Source organism: Camellia sinensis, unplaced genomic scaffold, assembly GCF_055761805.1.
Source record: "Camellia sinensis isolate YWXY unplaced genomic scaffold, ASM5576180v1 Unanchor2, whole genome shotgun sequence".
Classification (NCBI taxonomy): domain Eukaryota; kingdom Viridiplantae; phylum Streptophyta; class Magnoliopsida; order Ericales; family Theaceae; genus Camellia; species Camellia sinensis.
The window spans coordinates 815305-829716 of record NW_028129079.1 but is presented as its reverse complement, the minus strand read 5'-3'; positions in this window follow the sequence as shown (position 1 = coordinate 829716).

Genomic DNA, 14412 nt, shown 5'->3' with positions numbered 1-14412 from the left:
CAGTTTCCATTTCAATTTTTATTCAACTTCTATTTTTATTCAATTTCCATCTCCATTCAATTTCCATTTTTTTTTAATTTCCAAATGTATCGTTAAGGTGTAGTGCTTTCTTGAATAAACTTCCATTCTTAATTTTAAGCAACTTCCATTTTGATTTTTATTCCACTTCCATTTTTGTTGAATTTCTTTTTCTATTCAATTTCATTTTTATTTAATTTCCAAATAGATCGTTAAGGTATAGTGGTTTTCTGAATAGACTTCCATTCTTAATTTTATGCAACGTCTATTTTTGTTTTTATTCAACTTCCATTTTTATTCAATTTCCTTTTCTATTCATTTTCTTTTTTTATTTAATTTCCAAATAGATCGTTATGGTATAGTGGAATCTTGAATGAACTTCCATTTTTAATTTTATGCAACTTCCATTCTTATTTTTATTCCACTTCTATTTTTATTCAATTTCCTTTTCTATTCAATTTCCTTTTTTATTTAATTTCCAAATAAATCGTTAAGGTATAGTGGTTTCTGGAATGAACTTCCGTGTTTAATTTTATGCAGTTTCCATTTCTATTTTCATTTAACTTCTATTTTTATTCAATTTCCATCGCCATTCAATTTCCTTTTTTATTTAATTTCCAAATAGATCGTTAAGGTGTAGTGGTTTCTTCAATGAATTTCAATGTTTAATTTTATGCAGTTTCCATTTCTATTTTTATTCAACTTCTATTTTTATTCAATTTCCATCTCCATTCAATTTCCTTTTTTTATTTCATTTCCAAATAAATCGTTAATGTATAGTGGTTTCTGGAATGAACTTCCGTGTTTAATTTTATGCAGTTTCCATTTCTATTTTTATTTAACTTCTATTTTTATTCAATTTCCATCGCCATTCAATTTCCTTTTTTATTTAATTTCCAAATAGATCGTTAAGGTGTAGTGGCTTCTTCAATGAACTTCAATGTTTAATTTTATGCAGTTTCCATTTCTATTTTTATTCAACTTCTATTTTTATTCAATTTCCATCTCCATTCAATTTCCTTTTTTTATTTCATTTCCAAATAAATCGTTAATGTATAGTGGTTTCTTGAATGAACTTCCGTGTTTAATTTTATGCAGTTTCCATTTCAATTTTTATTCAACTTCTATTTTTATTCAATTTCCATCTCCATTCAATTTCCATTTTTTTTTTAATTTCCAAATGTATCGTTAAGGTGTAGTGCTTTCTTGAATAAACTTCCATTCTTAATTTTAAGCAACTTCCATTTTGATTTTTATTCCACTTCCATTTTTATTGAATTTCTTTTTCTATTCAGTTTCATTTTTATTTAATTTCCAAATAGATCATTAAGGTATAGTGGTTTTCTGAATAGGCTTCCATTCTTAATTTTATGCAACGTCTATTTTTGTTTTTATTCAACTTCCATTTTTATTCAATTTCCTTTTCTATTCATTTTCTTTTTTTATTTAATTTCCAAATAGATCGTTATGGTATAGTGGAATCTTGAATGAACTTCCATTTTTAATTTTATGCAACTTCCATTCTTATTTTTATTCCACTTCTATTTTTATTCAATTTCCTTTTCTATTCAATTTCCTTTTTTATTTAATTTCCAAATAGATCGTTAAGGTATAGTGGTTTCTGGAATGAACTTCCGTGTTTAATTTTATGCAGTTTTCATTTCTATTTTTATTTAACTTCTATTTTTATTCAATTTCCATCTCCATTCAATTTCCTTTTTTATTTAATTTCCAAATAGATCGTTAAGGTGTAGTGGTTTCTTCAATGAACTTCAATGTTTAATTTTATGCAGTTTAAATTTCTATTTTTATTCAACTTCTATTTTTATTCAATTTCCATCTCCATTCAATTTCCTTTTTTTATTTCATTTCCAAATAAATCGTTAATGTATAGTGGTTTCTTGAATGAACTTCCGTGTTTAATTTTATGCAGTTTCCATTTCAATTTTTATTCAACTTCTATTTTTATTCAATTTCCATCTCCATTCAATTTCCATTTTTTTTTAATTTCCAAATGTATCGTTAAGGTGTAGTGCTTTCTTGAATAAACTTCCATTCTTAATTTTAAGCAACTTCCATTTTGATTTTTATTCCACTTCCATTTTTGTTGAATTTCTTTTTCTATTCAATTTCATTTTTATTTAATTTCCAAATAGATCGTTAAGGTATAGTGGTTTTCTGAATAGACTTCCATTCTTAATTTTATGCAACGTCTATTTTTGTTTTTATTCAACTTCCATTTTTATTCAATTTCCTTTTCTATTCATTTTCTTTTTTTATTTAATTTCCAAATAGATCGTTATGGTATAGTGGAATCTTGAATGAACTTCCATTTTTAATTTTATGCAACTTCCATTCTTATTTTTATTCCACTTCTATTTTTATTCAATTTCCTTTTCTATTCAATTTCCTTTTTTATTTAATTTCCAAATAAATCGTTAAGGTATAGTGGTTTCTGGAATGAACTTCCGTGTTTAATTTTATGCAGTTTCCATTTCTATTTTCATTTAACTTCTATTTTTATTCAATTTCCATCGCCATTCAATTTCCTTTTTTATTTAATTTCCAAATAGATCGTTAAGGTGTAGTGGTTTCTTCAATGACTTTCAATGTTTAATTTTATGCAGTTTCCATTTCTATTTTTATTCAACTTCTATTTTTATTCAATTTCCATCTCCATTCAATTTCCTTTTTTTATTTCATTTCCAAATAAATCGTTAATGTATAGTGGTTTCTGGAATGAACTTCCGTGTTTAATTTTATGCAGTTTCCATTTCTATTTTTATTTAACTTCTATTTTTATTCAATTTCCATCGCCATTCAATTTCCTTTTTTATTTAATTTCCAAATAGATCGTTAAGGTGTAGTGGCTTCTTCAATGAACTTCAATGTTTAATTTTATGCAGTTTCCATTTCTATTTTTATTCAACTTCTATTTTTATTCAATTTCCATCTCCATTCAATTTCCTTTTTTTATTTCATTTCCAAATAAATCGTTAATGTATAGTGGTTTCTTGAATGAACTTCCGTGTTTAATTTTATGCAGTTTCCATTTCAATTTTTATTCAACTTCTATTTTTATTCAATTTCCATCTCCATTCAATTTCCATTTTTTTTTTAATTTCCAAATGTATCGTTAAGGTGTAGTGCTTTCTTGAATAAACTTCCATTCTTAATTTTAAGCAACTTCCATTTTGATTTTTATTCCACTTCCATTTTTATTGAATTTCTTTTTCTATTCAGTTTCATTTTTATTTAATTTCCAAATAGATCGTTAAGGTATAGTGGTTTTCTGAATAGACTTCCATTCTTAATTTTATGCAACGTCTATTTTTGTTTTTATTCAACTTCCATTTTTATTCAATTTCCTTTTCTATTCATTTTCTTTTTTTATTTAATTTCCAAATAGATCGTTATGGTATAGTGGAATCTTGAATGAACTTCCATTTTTAATTTTATGCAACTTCCATTCTTATTTTTATTCCACTTCTATTTTTATTCAATTTCCTTTTCTATTCAATTTCCTTTTTTATTTAATTTCCAAATAGATCGTTAAGGTATAGTGGTTTCTGGAATGAACTTCCGTGTTTAATTTTATGCAGTTTCCATTTCTATTTTTATTTAACTTCTATTTTTATTCAATTTCCATCGCCATTCAATTTCCTTTTTTATTTAATTTCCAAATAGATCGTTAAGGTGTAGTGGTTTCTTCAATGAACTTCAATGTTTAATTTTATGCAGTTTCCATTTCTATTTTTATTCAACTTCTATTTTTATTCAATTTCCATTTCCATCTCCATTCAATTTCCTTTTTTATTTAATTTCCAAATAGATCGTTAAGGTATAGTGGTTTCTTGAATGTACTTCCATTTTTAATTTTATGCAACTTCTATTTGTATTTTTATTCCACTTCCATTTTTACTCAATTTCCTTTTCTATTCAATTTCATTTTTTATTTAATTTGCAAATAGATCGTTAAGGTATAGTGGTTTTTTTTAATGAACTTCCATTTTTAATTTTATGCAACTTCCATTTTTATTTTTATTCCACTTCCATTCTTATTCAATTTCCTTTTCTATTCAACTTCTTTTTTATTTAAGTTCCAAATAGATCGTTAAGGTATAGTGGTTTCTTGAATGAACTTCGGTGTTTAATTTTATGCTGTTTCCATTTCTATTTTTATTCAACTTCTATTTTTATTCAATTTCCATCTTCATTCAATTTCCAAATAGATCGTTAAGGTGTAGTGGTTTCTTGAATGCAACTTCCATTTTGATTTTTATTCCACTTCCATTTTAATTCAATATTTTTTTCTATTCAATTTCCTTTTTTATTTAATTTCCAAATAGATCGTTAATATAGCGACCCCGGTCTTTTTCCATTTGATTATTGTATCCGGACTTAGGTTCCGTAGATTCTGTCATTGTATAATGGTTGTTGTTGTTGTTCCTTATTTTTCTCTTTTGGAATTATAGGATGTGTTAGGCAGGTTTGTTCAGGTTGGTTGGGTTTAGAAACCAAGTGTTGCTGTCCAGGTTTTTGGTTCTTCGCTCGAGCGAGGAGTTGTTCGCTCGAGCGAGAGGTAGTGTTTGATTTGGACCTGTAGCTGTGCATTCTTGGCTCGAGCGATCTTTTCTTCGCTCGAGCGAGTTAGTTCATCCTTCGCTCGAGCTATAGTTCCTTCGCTCGAGCGTGTGTTTGGGTTCAGACCTGAGGGTTTGAGTTCTTCGCTCGACCGAGCTTTCTTTCGCTCGAGCGAGCTTTTGAGTTGTTGGCTCGAGCAAGGCTTCCTTGGCTCGAGCGTAGTTTCTCTGTGTCTGGTCGCTCGAGCGACAAAGTCTTCGCTCGAGCGAGCCTGTCCAGTTTAAATACACAGCAGCGGGATTTGATCAGTCTTTTTCATATTCATTTGATTCAAAACCCCAGGTTCGACCTCTCTCTCTCCCTACTCACCTTCTCTCTTAGGTTTGATCTGTTTAGAGAGTGTTTCAACCCTAGTTGCTTTATTAAAAAGACAGAGGGAGTCGAGGGCTTCCATTTAATCTGAGCATTTGGCGATTTGGAGCACTTTTGTATTTGGGCATTCATCTCCATCTTCTCCATTCGGGTTACTCTCTTCGAGGTAGGGATTTCCTACTCCATTTTATAGGTTTTGTTCTAAGTTTTGGTATTTTAGCATGTTGGGGATACTTTGGTAAATTTTGGGAAAAACCCTAGTTGTATTATTGAATTAATTTGTATAAGTAATTCATGGAATTGGGAAAAGAGGGTTAATTTCATGGAATTTATTGATTAAATGGCGTAATTGGATAATTGGTATAATTTGTCTATTGAATTGTTGACATAGTTATTTTCAGTTTAGAAATAACTGTTTTGGGCTATCGGTGGAGGATAGTCGTGATTGTTGTAGACATTGCATGTGGATTAGGAATAACTGAAACTAATCACATCGGTTAAGTCATTAATTTTGACTATGGCATTGATACAGAAAATACGTGTATTGATTGAGCATTGCATTTGCATACATTGTTTTGTGTGTGGGAGGAGATAGGGGATGTACTCCACGGTTTAGGGGAAGATAGGGGATGGACCTCTAAACCGGATTTTGTTTGGGAGGAGATAGGGGATGGACTCCATTAGCATCACTTTTATGTGTGCTTATTTATATAGAAGTGTTTTATTGATACAGCACTAAAATGTGTATCAATCTGGAAGTATGAAGTGTTTGATTTGAGCTTGAGTCTCATTTGTTGTTAATATTGAAAGGATGTGAATATGATATATGTGATTTCACTGTTATAAGTTTGGCCAGGTTCTGAGCCATGTTGATAAAACTGGAAAGTAAAACGTATCTTTGGCAATAATGTCATGAGTCTGTAAAATGTAGTAATTGATTATTTTGGTTAACCATCTGTTGAATGCTATTGCTTTATTCATTGCTTATATGTGGTTTAGTATATTTCTACTGGGCTGTGGCTCACCCTTTATGGGAACATCATTTTCAGGTTCAGGTGATAAACTACCTCCAAGGATTTAGTTTGGGAGGGTTTGGCTTCTGGATTGGAGGAGACTACCTTTAGTTAATTGTCTTTAATTATTATTACATGTAAACATTCAAGCCTAGGGCTTTCCTTGTATTGAGTTAGAACTCATATTTTTGTATCCAAGTGTTGGCTTGGAAAGATGTAAGCCTGTAGGGCGTTTTATTCGATATTACATGTAATGCTTAATTTAGTATTACTCTGATGAATGAATTCATAAATTGTCTTCTTTAAATAATGCATGTCAATGTTATATATTGGGTTAATTTTGAGGGCGTGACAACTTGGTATCAGAGCGTACCGGGTTTGAATACTTTGGGTACGTGGGAAGTGATTAGTATCACATTGGGTTCGTCTCGTTTGATAGAGACTTAGTGTAATGTTATATGCTTATGTGATAACATGTTTATGTGATTATATGGGTATGGAATGTAGTTTCTAGGATGTTGATTGGACCCTTGAGTTTCTAGTAGTCTTGTTGGAAAGGCACTTGATCACTGCTGCTTCCAACCGGAACTATAGTAACCCTTTGGGACTATCATTATCCGGGAATGAAATTCGTAGGTGCTTATGTGATTATGTGCTTACGTGGAATGAATTATTGTTGTCCATTGCATTAGGACGCGAGTGTTTAGCTTCGGCACATTTATTAATGTGCTAATGTCTTTGTTTCCTTTATTAGGATGTCAGGACGAGGACGAGGACGCGGTAGGCGTGGTAGGCCGGGTAGGCAGGAGGTGCCTGTGCCAGAAGAGATTCCGGCAGTTCAGGAGGGAATTGGCCAGGCCAATGTGGCCGAGCCAGTAGGCCAGCAGGCTATGGGCGCTCTAGCCCGAGAGATAGCAGGGGCATTCAGGGAGTCAGTAGGCATTCTTAGAGCTGAGAATCAAGCTCAGGCTGGTATTGCGGATGCAGGACCTTCCTTTCTGAAGAGGGAGTTCTTCCGGTCCAATCCGGTTGAATTTGTGGGTGATCCTAAAGAGCCACTTAAGGCAGATGAATGGCTCGAACAGACAACGAAGACGTTTGAGATGCTTGGCATCGAAGACGAGGGATTGAAAGTGACCTTGGCATCTTTCCAGTTGAAGGGGGATGCAGGTCAGTGGTGGAAGTTTACTAAGGGGCGTATAGGAGGTACATGGGAGGCTTTTGTGAATGCTTTCCAGGAGAAGTTCTTATCTCCAGCAGTCAGGGAGAAGCTGCGAGACCAGTTTTGTCAGCTTAAGCAGGCGAGTTCTTCAGTGGTCGAATTTGAGGCTGCATTTACTAGTTTGTCCAGGTTTGCACCTGAGTTGGTGGCGTCTGAGGAACGCCGTTGTATTGAGTTTGAGAAGAAGTTGAGGCGTGGCCTCAAGCTGAGAGTTGGGGGAACTATGATTCGGGAGTATGGGCGTATGGTTGATGCTGCAGCCCACATGGAAATCATGATGCAGGAGGAGGAGGAAGGGCAGAAGGGCTCCAAGAGGAGTCAGGATGGTCAGAATGATGGTAGGAGACAGAAGGGTTTTAATCCCCAGCAGTCTCAGGGTAGCTTTTCTCGATCGACTTTTCCTGTACTGAGTGTTAGTTCGGGGAAAGGCAGCCAAGGAGACATTACCTGTTTCAAGTGTGGCCAGCTGGGCCACAAGTCTCCAGTTTGTCCTCAGAGGGGAGGAGTTCAGAGAGCAGCATCTTCTTCGGCTCGATCTCAGAGCCAGAGTCAGGGTAGAGGTCAGCCACTCTCGTGTTATCAGTGTGGTCAGCCAGGGCATATGAAGAGGTATTGCCCGCAGTTGGGTGGCACATCTGGTGCATCTGGTTTGAGGCCGATTCAGGGTCAGCAGCCAGCTCAGTCGGGTCAGGCCTCGAAGGCCAATCAAGGGGCTTCATCGTCTCAGTCGGTGCAGCAATCTTATGCTCCTAGGGTTGAGCAGGTTGATCAGAGGTCGTCTGGGCGCGTGTATGCTGTTACCGCGCAGGATCTTGTGCCAGCACCATCAGTTGTGAGAGGTACCTTCTTGTTTTGCAACTCGGTTGCTAATGTTTTGATTGATACGGGTGCATCTCATTCCTTTGTGTCTGCTGCATTTGCATCTGTTTTGGAGTTGGAGTTAGCACAGCTAGCATCTCCTATTTGTGTAGTGTCACCTCTTGGGGGTGAATTGATTTTGAAACAAGGCGTTAGGGGTTGTGATATAGAGGTTGATTATCATAGAATCCCATTTTCCTTTGTAGTTATGCCTATGAGGGGTTTCGATGTTATTTTGGGTATGGACTGGTTATCGTCATACCGGGCAGTTATTGATTGCTACCGCCAGAGGGTCACTTGTTGTACCGTGAGCGGAGAGTATTTTCATTTTTTGGGGGACCGGGTTGGTGATGTGTTGCCACCAGGGTATGTTCGGCGAGGAAGGAGTGAGCTTAGTGGGCTACTAGCTAACCTTTTGATTAGTGAGGATAATGAGACTCAGATTGTGTTGCCAAGGGTGGTTTGTGAGTACTCGGATGTCTTTCCCGAGGATCTTGTTGGTTTGCCACCGCATCGGGAGATTGAGTTCTCTATTGACCTAGTGCCCGGCACGGCGCCGATTTCCATGGCACCTTATCGTTTTGCCCCAGCCGAGTTAGTTGAGTTGAAGATCCAACTCCAGGAGTTGCTAGATAAGGGCTTTATACATCCTAGTATTTCACCGTGGGGAGCACCGGCCCTCTTTGTTAAAAAGAAAGGTGGTGCTTTGAGACTTTGTATAGATTATCGGAAATTGAATCGGGCTACGGTTAAGAATAAGTACCCTACGCCTCGTATCGATGATTTGTTTGACCAGTTGAAGGGTTCCCGTTGTTTCTCTAAGATAGACTTGAGATCGGGTTACCACCAGTTGAGGGTCAGGGAAGAGGATATTCCGAAGACGGCATTCCGTACGCGGTATGGCCATTATGAGTTTTTGGTGATGCCATTCGGGCTCACCAATGCACCGGCAGTTTTTATGGATTTGATGAACCGGATCTTCCGGGAATTCTTGGATCGGTTTGTAGTCGTTTTTGTGGACGACATCCTTATCTATTCGCCTTCTGAGGAGGAGCACGAGGCACATTTAAGGGTGGTGCTTGAGTTACTTAGAGCCCATAGGCTGTATGCCAAGTTTGGAAAGTGTGAGTTCTGGCTGAAAGAAGTCAAATTCTTAGGCCATGTGGTATCCGGTGAAGGAGTGTCTGTTGATACATCCAAGGTAGAGGCAGTGCAGGATTGGGCACAGCCTAAGAGTGTATTTGAGATCCGCAGTTTTCTGGGGTTAGCTGGGTATTACCGTCGGTTTGTGAAAGATTTCTCCAGGTTAGCATCACCGTTGACTAAACTGACTCGGAAGGGAGTCAAATTTGTATGGAGTGAGACTTGTGAAAAGTCGTTTCAGGAGTTGAAAGTTAGACTGACTACCGCTCCAGTATTGATTATTCCAGAGAGAGGGTTGGGTTATACGGTCTATTGTGACGCCTCACGAGAGGGTCTGGGTTGTGTATTAATGCAAGAAGGGAAAGTAGTTGCCTATGGCTCTCGTCAGTTGAAAATTCACGAGCAGAATTACCCTACACAAGATCTAGAGTTAGCAGCTGTGATATTTGCCTTGAAGATTTGGAGGCATTATCTTTATGGTGAGAAATTCGAGGTGTTCTCGGATCATAAGAGTTTGAAGTATTTATTTACACAGAAAGACTTAAACTTGAGGCAGAGGAGGTGGATGGAGTTCATAGAGGATTATGACTTTGAGTTTCATTATCATCCGGGAAAGGCCAATGTGGTGGCCGATGCCCTTAGCAGGAAACCTGTTGGTGACATAGCTAGCATAGCCATCCGAGAGTGGGAGATGTTGGGTGCACTTGGAGAGTTTGATTTACTTATGGGCGAATCCGTTGAGGCTGCGGCCTTGTTTTCTGTTGTTGCACAGCCTATACTTGTGACTCGAGTGTTAGAGGCTCAGAGAGGTGACCTTGAGGTAGAATCTCTCCGTGAGAAGATTTCCAGTGGAAAGGTTGAGAAAGGTTTGACGGTGTATTCCGACCTGAGTGTGAGATACCGAGACCGTCCGTTTGTGCCGGAGTCTTGCCGAGAGGAGGTACTCCGAGAGTTTCATCATTCACGCCTTGCGGTGCATCCGGGAGGCACTAAGATGTATCGGGATTTGGGTCGTCAGTTCTGGTGGCGGGGTATGAAGAGAGATGTGGCAGCTTTCGTATCTAAGTGTCTTACTTGTCAGCAAGTGAAGGCCGAACATCAGAGGCCAGCGGGTTTGTTGCAACCCTTGCCTATTGCCGAGTGGAAGTGGGAGCATGTCACTATGGACTTCGTTGTAGGTCTTCCGAGGACTCAGCGGGGTAGTGATGCTATTTGGGTGGTTGTAGACCGGTTGACTAAGTCGGCGCACTTTATTTCTATGCGCGTGAGAGATTCGGTAGATCATCTTGCCGACTTGTATATTCGGGACATAGTGAGATTGCACGGGGTCCCAGTGACGATCGTCTCAGATAGAGATCCTCGTTTTACTGCCAGGTTGTGGCAGAGTTTGCAGAGTGCCTTAGGCACTAAGTTGACCTTTAGCACGGCTTATCATCCTCAGACTGACGGACAGTCCGAGCGTACTATTCAGATACTTGAGGATATGCTTCGGGGTTGTGTTCTAGACTTTAGTGGGTCGTGGGAGAGGCACTTGCCGTTGGTGGAGTTTGCCTACAACAACAGTTTCCAGTCTAGTATCGGTATGGCACCATTTGAGGCCTTGTATGGCCGACCGTGTAGATCTCCTGTGTATTGGGCTGAGGTGGGTGATGCACCTCTGTTGGGTCCAGAGTTGGTGAGGGAAACTACGGAGAAAGTTGAGCTTATCCGTAAGAGGCTTGTTACAGCACAGAGTCGTCAGAAATCGTATGTCGACCGTAGGAGGAGACCTTTGGTGTTTGAGGTGGGTGATCATGTCTTTCTGAAGATATCACCTAGACGGGGTTTGATGAGGTTTGGGAAGAGTGGGAAGTTGTCCCCTCGATTCATTGGTCCGTTTGAGATCCTTGAGAGGATTGGCGAGGTTGCTTATCGTTTAGCTTTGCCGCCGCAGTTGTCTGGAATACATGACGTGTTTCATGTGAGTATGCTTCGGAAGTATGAGCCGGATCCATCACATGTGTTGGATTGGACCGATTTAGTGGTTGATGTGGATGTCTCATATGAGGAGAGACCGGTTCGGGTATTGGATAGGCGGGATCAAGTTTTGCGAGGCAAGACCATCCCTTTGGTAAAAGTTTTGTGGAAACATCATGGAGTGGAGGAAGCCACTTGGGAGCGTGAATTGGAAGTCCGCGAAAAATACCCGGACATGTTTATTCAGTTGTAATCTTATATTTAGATTTTGTAATATTGTTGAACCTAAGAGCTTTGCATATGTCTTAGGTTGTAAAACGTTGAGTATGTTTTGGAAAAGGGGTGTATCTTGAAACTTGCTTCATTATAGAAGTTTAGTATAGTATTGCATATGTTGATTACATTGCTTAGTGTGTTATGTATATCATGTAATTAAATATGATATGGGATTGTTAGCATTGAAAGGAATAATGCATAATAATGATACAGATTGAAATATATTTTGTGTTATATATTTGGTATGAAATGCCTCTTGATAAAGAGATGAAATGACCAGTTTTGGGTCAAAATGTTTACTAATGAATTGTTTAAAAAAAATCTGTTATAAGAAAAAAACTTATGCTTAATTTCGGGGACGAAATTCTTTGAAGGGGGGGAGGTTATAGCGACCCCGGTCTTTTTCCATTTGATTATTGTATCCGGACTTAGGTTCCGTAGATTCTGTCATTGTATAATGGTTGTTGTTGTTGTTCCTTATTTTTCTCTTTTGGAATTATAGGATGTGTTAGGCAGGTTTGTTCAGGTTGGTTGGGTTTAGAAACCAAGTGTTGCTGTCCAGGTTTTTGGTTCTTCGCTCGAGCGAGGAGTTGTTCGCTCGAGCGAGAGGTAGTGTTTGATTTGGACCTGTAGCTGTGCATTCTTGGCTCGAGCGAGCTTTTCTTCGCTCGAGCGAGTTAGTTCATCCTTCGCTCGAGCTATAGTTCCTTCGCTCGAGCGTGTGTCTGGGTTCAGACCTGAGGGTTTGAGTTCTTCGCTCGACCGAGCTTTCTTTCGCTCGACCGAGCTTTTGAGTTGTTGGCTCGAGCAAGGCTTCCTTGGCTCGAGCGTAGTTTCTCTGTATCTGGTCGCTCGAGCGACAAAGTTTTCGCTCGAGCGAGCCTGTCCAGTTTAAATACACAGCAGCGGGATTTGATCAGTCTTTTTCATATTCATTTGATTCAAAACCCCAGGTTCGACCTCTCTCTCTCCCTACTCACCTTCTCTCTTAGGTTTGATCTGTTTAGAGAGTGTTTCAACCCTAGTTGCTTTATTAAAAAGATAGAGGGAGTCGAGGGCTTCCATTTAATCTGAGCATTTGGCGATTTGGAGCACTTTTGTATTTGGGCATTCATCTCCATCTTCTCCATTCGGGTTACTCTCTTCGAGGTAGGGATTTCCTACTCCATTTTATAGGTTTTGTTCTAAGTTTTGGTATTTTAGCATGTTGGGGATACTTTGGTAAATTTTGGGAAAAACCCTAGTTGTATTATTGAATTAATTTGTATAAGTAATTCATGGAATTGGGAAAAGAGGGTTAAATTCATGGAATTTATTGATTAAATGGCGTAATTGGATAATTGGTATAATTTGTCTATTGAATTGTTGACATAGTTATTTTCAGTTTAGAAATAACTGTTTTGGGCTATCGGTGGAGGATAGTCGTGATTGTTGTAGACATTGCATGTGGATTAGGAATAACTGAAACTAATCACATCGGTTAAGTCATTAATTTTGACTATGGCATTGATACAGAAAATACGTGTATTGATTGAGCATTGCATTTGCATACATTGTTTTGTGTGTGGGAGGAGATAGGGGATGTACTCCACGGTTTAGGGGAAGATAGGGGATGAACCTCTAAACCGGATTTTGTTTGGGAGGAGATAGGGGATGGACTCCATTAGCATCACTTTTATGTGTGCTTATTTATATAGAAGTGTTTTATTGATACAGCACTAAAATGTGTATCAATCTGGAAGTATGAAGTGTTTGATTTGAGCTTGAGTCTCATTTGTTGTTAATATTGGAAGGATGTGAATATGATATATGTGATTTCACTGTTATAAGTTTGGCCAGGTTCTGAGCCATGTTGATAAAACTGGAAAGTAAAACGTATCTTTGGCAATAATGTCATGAGTCTGTAAAATGTAGTAATTGATTATTTTGGTTAACCATCTGTTGAATGCTATTGCTTTATTCATTGCTTATATGTGGTTTAGTATATTTCTACTGGGCTGTGGCTCACCCTTTATGAGAACATCATTTTCAGGTTCAGGTGATTAACTACCTCCAAGGATTTAGTTTGGGAGGGTTTGGCTTCTGGATTGGAGAAGACTACCTTTAGTTAATTGTCTTTAATTATTATTACATGTAAACATTCAAGCCTAGGGCTTTCCTTATATTGAGTTAGAACTCATATTTTTGTATCCAAGTGTTGGCTTGGAAAGATGTAAGCCTGTAGGGCGTTTTATTCGATATTACATGTAATGCTTAATTTAGTATTACTCTGATGAATGAATTCATAAATTGTCTTCTTTAAATAATGCATGTCAATGTTATATATTGGGTTAATTTTGAGGGCATGACAGTTAAGGTATAGTGGTTTCTTGAATGAACTTCCGTGTTTAATTTTATGCAGTTTCCATTTACATTTTTATTCAACTTCTATTTTTATTCAATTTCCATCTCCATTCAATTTCCTTTTTTTATTCCATTTCCAAATAGATCGTTAAGGTATAGCGGTTTCTTGAATGAACTTCCGTGTTTAATTTTATGCAGGTTCCATTTCTATTTTTATTCAACTTCTATTTTTATTCAATTTCCACCTCCATTCAATTTCCTTTTTTTATTTCATTTCCAAATAGATCGTTAAGGTATAGTGGTTTCTTGAATGAACTTCCGTGTTTAATTTTTTGCAATTTCTATTTCTATTTTTATTCAACTTCTATTTTTATACAATTTCCATCTCCACTCAATTTCTTTTTTTATTTAATTTCCAAATAGATCGTTAAGGTATAGTGGTTTCTTGAATGAACTTTCATTTTTAATTTTATGCAACTTCCATTTTTATTTTTATTAAACTTTGATTTTTATTCAATTTTCTTTTCTATTCAATTTCTGTTTTTTATTTAATTTCCAAATATATCGTTAAGGTATTGTGGTTTCTCGAATAGACTTCCATTTTTAATTTTATGCAACTTCTATTTT